Source organism: Bubalus bubalis, chromosome 3, assembly GCF_019923935.1.
Source record: "Bubalus bubalis isolate 160015118507 breed Murrah chromosome 3, NDDB_SH_1, whole genome shotgun sequence".
Classification (NCBI taxonomy): Eukaryota; Metazoa; Chordata; class Mammalia; order Artiodactyla; family Bovidae; genus Bubalus; species Bubalus bubalis.
The window spans coordinates 8,103,453-8,113,823 of NC_059159.1; the positions used below are offsets into that span (position 1 = coordinate 8,103,453).

Consider the following 10,371-nt stretch of genomic DNA (forward strand, 5'->3'; position numbering starts at 1 on the left):
CCTCCTGCCCCCAATCCCTCCCAGCATCAGAGTCTTTTCCAATGACTTTTCCAACTCTTCGCATGAGGTGGCCAAAGTACTGGAATTTCAGCTTTAGCATCATTCCTTCCAAAGAAATCCCAGGGCTGATCTCCTTCAGAATGCACTGGTTGGATCTCCTTGCAGTCCAAGGGACTCTCAAGAGTCTTCTCCAACACCACAGTTCAAAAGCATCAATTCTTCGGCACTCAGCCTTCTTCACAGTCCAACTGTCACATCCATACATGACCACAGGAAAAACCATAGCCTTGACTAGACGGACCTTTGTTGGCAAAGTAATGTCTCTGCTTTTGAATATGCTATCTAGGTTGGTCATAACTTTCCTTCCAAGGAGTAAGCGTCTTTTAATTTCATGGCTGCAGTCACCATCTGTGGTGATTTTGGAGCCCAGAAAAATAAAAGTCTGACACTGTTTCCACTGTTTCCCCATCTATTTCCCATGAAGTGGTGGGATCATAAAATACTGGGTATTAAAAGAAGTATGTTCACATAATAAGAGCTCCACTCACTATGTGCTTCCCTGTGCATGCTAGGTGCTTTGCACGCACAGTCCTAAACGGTCCTACTGGGTTCGTGAGAGCCTCCACCTCCTCCTGCTGCAGATAAGGAGCCTCTTATCAGAGAGAGGTGAAGTCATCTGCCAGGGGTTACTTAGCTCACATCAGCAGAGCTGGGACCCGACTCCAGGTCCGCTTGGTCGCAGAGCATGTGCTACATCAGCCAACCATGGGAACGTTGGAAGGAGCTAGGGGACTGTCTGAGCATCTCAGGTCAGACTTCGCAGAGGAGATGCTGAAGCATGAATCGGGACTTGATACGCACAAAGGGAAGGACGAAGGGAAGGAAATGTCCAGGCAAAGGAAACAAACAGCATGAGAGCAGTGCTGCAGGAGTTATGAGAAGGGGTTTCTGGGAAGGGGAGTCATGTCCAGAAAACAGGAGGAAAGGTCAGTGGCATATTATGTATCCTTCAAATTCACTTATTTTTAAAAAGCCTATTAAGCAATAATTTTATGAGCGGCAACAGATCTGCAGAGCAGGCAAATGAAACGTGTGCTACTGGTCACCACAGGAAGGAATCCACTGCAACCCAAGGTCATTCATTCTCAATAAACAGGGTACATGTTGTCCTGTTTCTTCTCCAGAAAGTTAAAAGCTCTGTGCAATGGTCCCAGATTTCTGCTGAACGGGATTTGTGGCCCTCTTTCACAGTCCTGAGAAATTGAAGTGGAAAATATCCTCTATGCTTTGAGGATGTGCTTTCGAGCTGGATGAATTAAAATCACTGGAGTTAGCAAAACATGAGCCACTGTTACAGTGTATCTTTCCAGGAAACCCAGCACAATGTAAGACCCTAGGTCTGGAGGCTCAGCTGAGTTCCCAGTGCCTTCACACACTAATGACTTGCATTTTTTTGCACTTGAGTTGAAAAACAGAAGGATAATGACAGGGCTGTTGTGAGAGTCAAATGAAAGAGTCAACTGAAGGTGGTTAGGGTCATCAAGTTTTATACATTAAATCTGGGCAGCTTTTTGTATGTCACTCAGATCTCAAAGAGGTTTTTAAAAATATATATATTCTTCTATTTATCTTTGGTTGTGCTAGGTCTTCATTGCTGGATATGGGCTGTTTCTAGTTGTGGCGAGCAGGGGGCTACTCTTTGTTGTGGCGCATGGGCTCAGTTGCCCCGTGGCATGTGGAGACTTCCTAGACACGGGGTCAAACCTGTGTCTACTACATTGGCAGGCAGATCCAGTGGACCACTACAGAGGTTCAGTATATAAAGTGGTTTTTTTTTTTTTAAGGCACTTAAAACAGTGCCTAGCATGGAGTTAACACTATACACCAGCTATTATTTTTTTCAGGATGGTAATTTGATCGTGTCAGTTCGTCTTTATTTTGCCATGACCCATTCTTCCCGAGAATAACCACCAACAAAAAAGAGAGGACGATTTGGGATATGTCAGTCCTATCATTTGGAGTCATATCATTCTAATGGAATACCCAGCTTAAGATGGCTTAAACAATAAGGAGGTTTCTTTTTTAAAATCTCCCACTCTGTATTTCACTCAAACTAAGATGCCAGTGCTCACAGGATGCCTCCCACACTCAGAAATATTGACATGTAAAAATATGTGTCTCTGAATCAAACTAAAGGTCTAAAGGCTGGGGACATCGGGACTGGCTTCTCCAGCAGCTCAAAAGCATCTTCCAGGACTCAAGCTTAGTTCTGTCCATCACTGCCAACCTTCCGCTCTTCCTAGGAAGCAGCCCTTCTGGACACAAGATGGCTTCCATGCTCTCAGGCATCACTTCATGGGGTCCCAAAACCAGAAGGCAGGCTATTGTTTTTCGAAACTAGAAAACCTTCCAAATGTGGCAGAACTGCACTGCAGATCATTTTCTAAACCAACTCCTGGTGAAGGGAAGAGATTTCTCATGGGCCTGGTGCAGACTATTCAAGACTCACTCCTTGGGGCAGAGACGGGGCTTGCCTCCCAGCAGCTTTGCGGTGTTCGTCACATGAAGGAAGGGCAGTGGTGGGGCTAAGGGTGCCTGCCACACAGGTGAACTTCCGGGAATATCACTGGTGCAACTGCTCCCCATGTAAGCAGCCAACTGCTCAGGAAACACTGCTCCTCCTTCGTGTTCTTATTCATAAAATTAAACACAACTTTCCAGTTAAGACATTAACCTCAATATTTAAAGACTCTTTTCTATTAATGTGGGTTTCAAACGTGTGTGCTCAGTTGCTCAGTTGTGTCCCGCTCTTTGCGACCCCATGGACTGTAGCCCACCAGGTTCCTCTATCCAAGGGAATTCCAAGGCAAGAATACTAGAGCGGGTTGCTATTTCCTTTGCCAGGGGACTCTTCCCCACCCAGGGACTGAACCCACATCTCCAGGGTCTCCTGGAGGCAGATTGGCAGGTGGATTCTTTACCACTGAGCCACCTGAGAAAACAGTTTTTGAATAATACCAAATCTTAAATTTGGAAAACTCAGCAGTGGCCACAGGACTGGGAAAAGGTCAGTTTTCATTCCAATCCCAGAGAAAGGCAATGCCAAAGAATGCTCAAACTACCGTACAATTGCACTCATCTCACATGCTAGTAAAGTAATGCTCAAAATTCTCCCAGCCGGGCTTCAACAGTACATGAACCGTGAACTTCCACATGTTCAAGCTGGATTCAGAAAAGGCAGAGGAACCAGAGATCAAATTGCCAACATCCACTGGATCATCAAAAACAAGAGAGTTCCAGAAAAACATCTACTTCTGCTTTATTGACTACACCAAAGTCTTTGATTGTGTGGATCACAACAAACTGGAAAATTCTTCAAGAGATGGGAATACCAGACCACCTGACCTGCCTCCTGAGGAATCTGTATACAGGTCAAGAAGCAACAGTTAGAACTGGACATGGAACAACAGACTGGTTCCAAATAGGAAAAGGAGTACGTCAAGGCTGTATATTGTCACCCTGCTTATTTAACTTATATGCAGAGTACATCATGAGAAACCCTGGGCTGGATGAAGCACGAGCTGGAATCAAGACTGCCGGGAGAAATATTAATAACCTCAGATACGCAGATGACACCACCCTTATGGCAGAAAGTGAAGAAAAACTAAAGAGCCACTTGATGAGAGTGAAAGAAGAGGGTGAAAAAGTTGGCTTAAAGCTCAACATTCAGAAAACTAAGATCATGGCATCTGGTCCCATCACTTCATGGCAAATATTTGGGGAAACAGTGGAAACAGTGTCAGACTTTATTTTTTTGGGCACCAAAATCACTGCAGATGGTGACTGCAGCGATGAAATTAAGAGATGCTTGCTCCTTGGAAGAAAAGTTATGATCAACCTAGAGAGCATATTAAAAAGCAGAGACATTACTTTGCCAACAAAGGTGCATCTAGTCAAAGCTATGGTTTTTCCAGTAGTCATGTATGGATGTGAGAGTTGGACTATAAAGAAAGCTGAGCGTCGGATAATTGATGCTTTTGAACTGTGGTGTTGGAGGAGACTCTTGAGAGTCCCTTGGACTGCAAGGAGATTCAACTAGTCCATCCTAAAGGAAATCTACTGACTATTCATTGGAAGGACTGATGCTGAAACTGAAACTCCAATACTTGGGCCACCTGATGTGAAGAATTGACTCATTTGAAAAGACCCTGATGCTGCGAAAGATTGAAGGTGGGAGGAGAAGGGGACAACAGAGGATGAAATGGTTGGATGGCATCACCAACTCAATGGACATGGGTTTGGGTGAACTCTGGGAGTTGGTGATGGACAGGGAAGCCTGGCGTGCTGCAGTCCATGGGATCGGAAAGAGTCAGACACAACTGAGCGGCTGAACTGAATTGAAATCCTATCAGTGAATGGAACTCCGTGAGCTGACTGCCTGAGCACAGCAGGTCAGCTGACCAGATTTCCCCTCTGCAATCAGAGCCAAGGTCCCTGCACAGCCCTGGGGACTCCTGCCCTGTAAAGCTTCTGATCTACTTCTGTCATTTATCTCTAGACTGTGTGACTCTCCATGTAACAAATATAGGTCTACCCTGGCCTTGAATAATGTAAAATTCAAATGTCCTAGAGCTCACCAGCAAATGAAGTCACAACAACATTAGCATTTCCCTCTCAATAGCTCTGAGCCCTTGCCCTCATTCAGGAACGCTGGCGCATTTTGTGTTTCCCAGTTATTTCCGGGTGGCCTATGCAGTGCACCTGACACGTACGTACTCAGGCACAAGGGCTCATTATGTTTTGCTCAGTCACTTGGCCACAGCCCAGCAGCCCGTGACACCCCTATCCGCCGTGAGCCTGCTGCTGTTCTACCAAGGGCCCTGTCGGGTGTGAAAGCTCCACATGGCCTCTGGCACAGTGGCCCTCGTAGAGCTGGGACGAACAGCCCTCACTGCACACTGGGTGGCAATTACTCTGGGACACAAGACAGCCCCTTGCCGGCAATGTAGGGCACCTGGATTCAATCCCTGAGTTGGGAATATCCTCTGGAGAAGGTAATGGCAACCAACTCCAGTATTCTTGCCTGGGAAATCCCATGGACAGAGGAACCTGGCAGGCTACAGTCCGTGGGGTTGCAGAGTCAACACAACTGAGTGACTAACACTTTCACTTTTCAAGACAGCCCTGCAGGAGCCCAGAGCCCTCGGTCTTTCACAGATCAGCTCCTGCAGCCTCTCATCCTCACTCTCCCTGCCAGAAAATGGCTGGAAACTGGAACGGGTACCCATCATCCACACCACACTTCTCAGTTTCATCCCTAACTGCCCATGGAAACACACAAAATCTGTTTTCCTTCCCCTCCCCCACAACCCCAAACCCTTCTATATAAGATCAATTTATATATATATACTCACAGTGCAGTATAACTTCATCGTAAAAGTACAGACTCTACAGGCTAGGATCAAACCCGATTCCACCAGTTACTAGTGGGTGAACTGGGGCAAGTTACGTAACACTTCAATGTTCCTCTTTCCCCATTTGTAAAAACAGGAGTAGTGATAACGCACTTCACCATGCAGTGGTGAGGATGAAACAAATTAATATCCATAAAGTACTCAAGGAGTGAATGTCTCACAGTAAGTGCTATAAAGCATTAGCTATCATTATTGTTTTGCCAGCAGATCACCTGCCTACACACAAGCAGCTTTTGGCAAATTCCACACTTAGAGCCTGAAATAAATTTAGTCTGCAGGGAGAGACCTCATTCTTTCTTTTGGTATTGTACAAAATAATTTGTCTTCAAGGGTAAAACAGAGAAACTTAGGGGCCAATTTCACACAATTGGAGCTATTGCTGAGTTAATGATTGTATTTGTGGAGTACATACTGTGAGCAGAGGCAGTGGAATACCAACTAGGTCTGTGAAGAATTTAAAAAGAAAAAAACAAATTAGACTTCTGCCTTGAAGAGCTTACAATCAAATTAAGGAAGGCAAACATTAACAAATGTGGTAACTTGAAAATAAGTCCTCGAAACATATTACTACACACAGAACAATTTAATCCAGACTTAAATGCCACTGAGATCATTGCTAAAGGGCTGGTGAGAATGGGGAAAAGGTGATGTAGAAAAGGCTTCGTGGTCTTGCAACTTTACTATTATTATTACTATCGGTCGTAGGCCATGCGGCACGTGAGATCTTAGTTCCCTGACCAAGGATCGAACCAGTGTTTCCTGCACTGGAAGCCTCGAGTCAATCACTGGATTGCCAGGGAAGTCCGCACATTTAATTTCCAAACAGGTATACATTCTGGCTCTGACTCTAGTTGTTTTGCCCTTTTACAATTTCAACACTAAATCCGGGGTGACTGCCTGAAAAACAGCCCTCAGCAGTAGCAGACGGTGTTACACTACTCTGTTCTTTTCGTAAAGTATAATTATTTTTGCGTGGCGCCCCTGGGGTTCAGGGGAATTTCGAGCCCGGCCCGGCCCGGCCCGATGCGTCGCTCTCGGGCGCCCTCTGCCGCCCGCGCCCCAACTAAGAGCAACGGAGCGGGACGTCGAACAACGAATTCCCCGGGAATCTCCTTTTCCTTCACTAACGCAACCATCCCTCCATGACTCTAATAAAATCCGTCGAGCAATTAACTACGAAGTCCGGCGGGGCCCGAGTTCCCTCAGTCGTTCCTCTGGAAGCCCCCTCGAACTTTCTGCGGCCTCCACCACCCAGCCAGTCTCGGCCAGGGACAGCCTGTTCTCTCAACAGATAGCGACTTTGCGACCGAAACGACCGTCGGTCTTCGTTTTCTAGCCGCCGGGTTTTCTATGCAGAGCAAGCCTCCCGCCCTGGACTCTCTACTGTCCCCAGTGGCGGCCACCATCTTACCCGGGCTTCGGAGCCTCGGGCGCCCCTCAGCGGCTGTCGATCACACTACATTTCCCAGTAGCCCTTTCTCAATAGCGCGAGAGTTCGCGCGAGACTTCCGTGAAGACTTGGGCGCAGGCGGAAGCCCGCCCCCTCTTCCGCTGCGGGCTGCATGGCTGGAAGTCATGGCTTCCTCGCTGTGGTTCCAGCAAGGCCAGCAACTTCGGCCCTTTGGCCGAGGGAAGGCTGCGGAGGTGGGTAAACTGCTTATTCCTTGATACGGCGCTAGCATACTTGGCCTTCCGCTGCTCGAAGGCGAAATAGTGACGCTAGGCCTGGTTCCCCCAACCCCCACTCCCATAGGGGGTTGGGAGGATTAACTGAGGTGAGAAAACACGTTCCAAAGGGTGCGAGTTTTTGTTACTGAAGGGAGAGAGAGCCCAAGCCCACCTTTGGCATCGGAGCGTCCCTCCTGGGGGAGAGCGTCTCTTCCATCCTGCGCACCTCCCAGGCCTCACGGCCACCCAAGCGCTGAGCTTCCAGGCTCAGCGGCCCTGCTGGTCCCCAGGTCCTCCCACGGGGCAAGCTCGCATCCAGGGTATTAACGTCTAAATATTTGGCTTCCTGTTGGAGTGCCTAGAGGACAGCCCCAATCAATTTTCACTTAATTCTACAGCTGATAATCAGTGGCGTGGTAGACTTAGGAAGGCTGCAGTTTTATAGCGACCCTTAACATGCTTACGTTTTTATTCTCCACAGGCTTTCTTTGGCATTTGCAGAGATGGTGAGCAGCAGACCTGCTTATAAGTAACGAATGGAAGTCTGAAATAGGTAAGAATGCATGTAGGCAGGAACTTGGGTGGGCAACAGAAATGAGAAAGCCGAGATGGTCTTAAAGCCTGCCACACACCGCAGCTCTGAATCCTGGCTGACTCAGGACCAGTTGGGGGTCCTACCCAGAATCCAGAAATGAGGATGGTCTCTGTCCCAGTGTAATTGGGGCCACTAGGTGTCGCTCTTTGAAACCAAAGTGGATGCCACTGCATTCACGGGTAAAAGGGGGACTTGGAACTTGAGCTTTCAAGTTGATTGAGATTTAGAAATGTTCCTTACTGGTTGAGCAGAGGATGATTTAAAGTTATCCCTGTCTGAAAAGACTTCTGTTGTGAGGAATTCTAACTTGCTGAGGCTCAACGTTTTAAATTATGTTCTTGGGAATGAATAAGTTTGTTCCTGTTAATGTGTTATCCATATTTCTCTTTTAGAATAAAGATGTAGGCTGTGGGCTTTGAAAAAAAGTCACATGAAAACCATCATCCAGAGATGTAAGGATCCTTGTGATGAGATTTCTATAAATGGTAAGAGTTTTAACTTCCACAGAATCGCATAGGTTATGGTTCATTTAAGTGTTGGCTTGTTAGATTTCAGAGATGTGTGGGTCTTCCCAGACATTAACAGCTATCTGAGAGATACTTGTGTAGACCTTCTTGAATAGTTTTTCCTTTTAGTGCCCAGAGAACTCTTTCCTAGACCCCTCACCAAGTTCCCTCGCAGGGATTGTTACAGCAGTGTGAGGTAGATGTTTTCCCTGTGTTGCTCCCGAGTAAGTAAACTGAATTAATGCGTTCACTTGCCCAAAGTTACACAACTAGGTTATTTTTTTTTCAGAGCCATAAAAATGTAGCTATAAGTGATTTTGGAAGGGGAGCATTATTATTAAGCTTTAGTGATATATAGTTGAACAGCTGGTCATTGAGTTCGACTAGTGGTTCTCAACTAGGGGTGGAGGGTGTTGCTGGGATCCAGGCAGTGCCCCTAATTACCCTGTAGTGCACATGACAGGCCCCCCACCACCCCGACAAAGAACTCCCCACCCAAAATGTAGAGTTAAAGTTGAAACCCACTGTTAGACTGCGACTCCAGTCTCAGCCTGTTAGCAGGTAACCACACCAGAACCTTGTTTCTTCATCTCTAAAAGACAGGAGTGGTGCTTTTCAGATCTGGCTCTGCACCTATAGAATGTTCCTGGACCCCACCTCCAGCCATGCTAAGATGGGTGAGATGGCTCTAGACTGTGGCCCAAGGATCACGTGTGGCCATTTAAGAGCAGATGTGGAGGAACAGTGAGATGATCTGATCTACTTTTAGCTCAGGGATTTTTATTACAGCAAGGTTATAGTACTGGCTATTTTTAAGTAGCTCCCAGGGCAGACTATAATCCCTGTCTTAAAGAACTGAAAGCCACATGGTCGCTGTGCAGTATCGTTTTGCACACAGAGGTGAGCAAAGGAGAAGTGACCTTGCTTGGCGTTGATTTTTCTTGGCATCAGGCACCCTTTGCACAGCTGGCCTTCAGTGGTCTGGCTGGAAGAAGTAATCCACACTGTTTGAGACATTTTACTGACAGCTCAAAGATGCTGAAAGATTTACTTGGCTACTAGACACTTTGTGCTCAGGGAGACCCTGGCTTTAAAAGGACAGGAACTGTCACCGTTCAGGTCTGGGACGCTGGGTACAGCTAGGCACTAGATACAAAGTTTTTACCCGTGAGGGAAAGCACGTTCTAATAAAGCATATAAGATTGAATGAGTTCCTGAGAAAGGAAGTAAAGCGGAATTTGGTAAGGAGAACATGGTTTGCTTGTGCTGTGGATGTCAGTGCTGTGGACTGGCAGCTGGGTGGGGCGCTGAGTCCATGATGATGTGAAGTTATCCCTGTCTGAAGGCCAAAAAAAAGCCTTTGAGTGTGGAATCTGGATATCTGAGACTCAGTTTCCCAGGTTTGCTTTAAAGAAAATTGAGGCCTGGTTTATTTGGTTTGTTTGTTTGTTTAATGCCTGAATAAACAGTGAGCTATCCGAGAGATAACTTGTGTACTTCTTGAATTTTCCTTTGCAATTTCCCCTCGCTAGGTACAGCCTCAGTTTGAGGCCGAAAAGGATACTCCAGAAAAAGACACTGGCTGCGGTGCTGTGGTGGCTGCCCTGGACCCGACGTGGAATTTCTCTCGTGTGTAATAGAGAAAACCTTTGGAACAGGCCTGGGTGGATGTTCTTTTTGTTTCCCCCGGCCCTTGGGTTGTGCTGAGTGGCAAGGTGACTTTGACATAGGTCTGTTTTCTTTGCTAGGTGTCTACAGCGTGTGTAACAGGACTGACCTGCTTTACCTAAAGCAAGTGAAACCGTTCCTCTCGCGTTGTTTGTAATGTAAGCTTTCTGTTTCTATCTTACGTGTCCGAAAGAATCCCCACAAGCCTGTGATGGTTAGTTATCCCTGTCTGAACATCTCGACTGAGGGAAAACGATCTGTTCTGAGGCTTAAGGGGCTGGCTCTGGGTTCTTAAAAGCAGTTCAGGCTTTATAAGGGATCAGATGGAACGCACTCCAAAGGGAGTTGTGCTTATGTACCCTGTCAAGACCCCAGTCCTGGGGCCCCATCCCTCTGCCACTTGAAAACCAGTGGTGGGCTGCCTTGTCACCCTTTGGCTCTGAGGGCACAGGCTATAAGA

At 46.9% G+C, this 10,371-nt stretch overlaps 1 long non-coding RNA gene and 2 other non-coding genes across 3 annotated transcripts; all 3 read left to right on the top strand.

Annotated features, from left to right (window-relative positions):
* Positions 1–745: 745 nt before the first annotated feature.
* On the top strand, positions 746–7,695 carry LOC102414721. The gene is made up of 5 exons (XR_006549300.2): positions 746–809; positions 4,706–4,768; positions 4,919–5,005; positions 6,730–7,118; positions 7,624–7,695. It is a non-coding gene; the product is annotated as an uncharacterized LOC102414721 (long non-coding RNA).
* Positions 7,696–7,980: 285 nt separating this feature from the next.
* Positions 7,981–8,058, top strand: LOC112584112. The gene has a single exon (XR_003108458.1). It is a non-coding gene; the product is annotated as a small nucleolar RNA R38 (small nucleolar RNA).
* Positions 8,059–9,550: 1,492 nt separating this feature from the next.
* On the top strand, positions 9,551–9,635 carry LOC112584113. The gene has a single exon (XR_003108459.1). It is a non-coding gene; the product is annotated as a small nucleolar RNA R38 (small nucleolar RNA).
* The last annotated feature ends 736 nt before the right edge of the window (positions 9,636–10,371 follow it).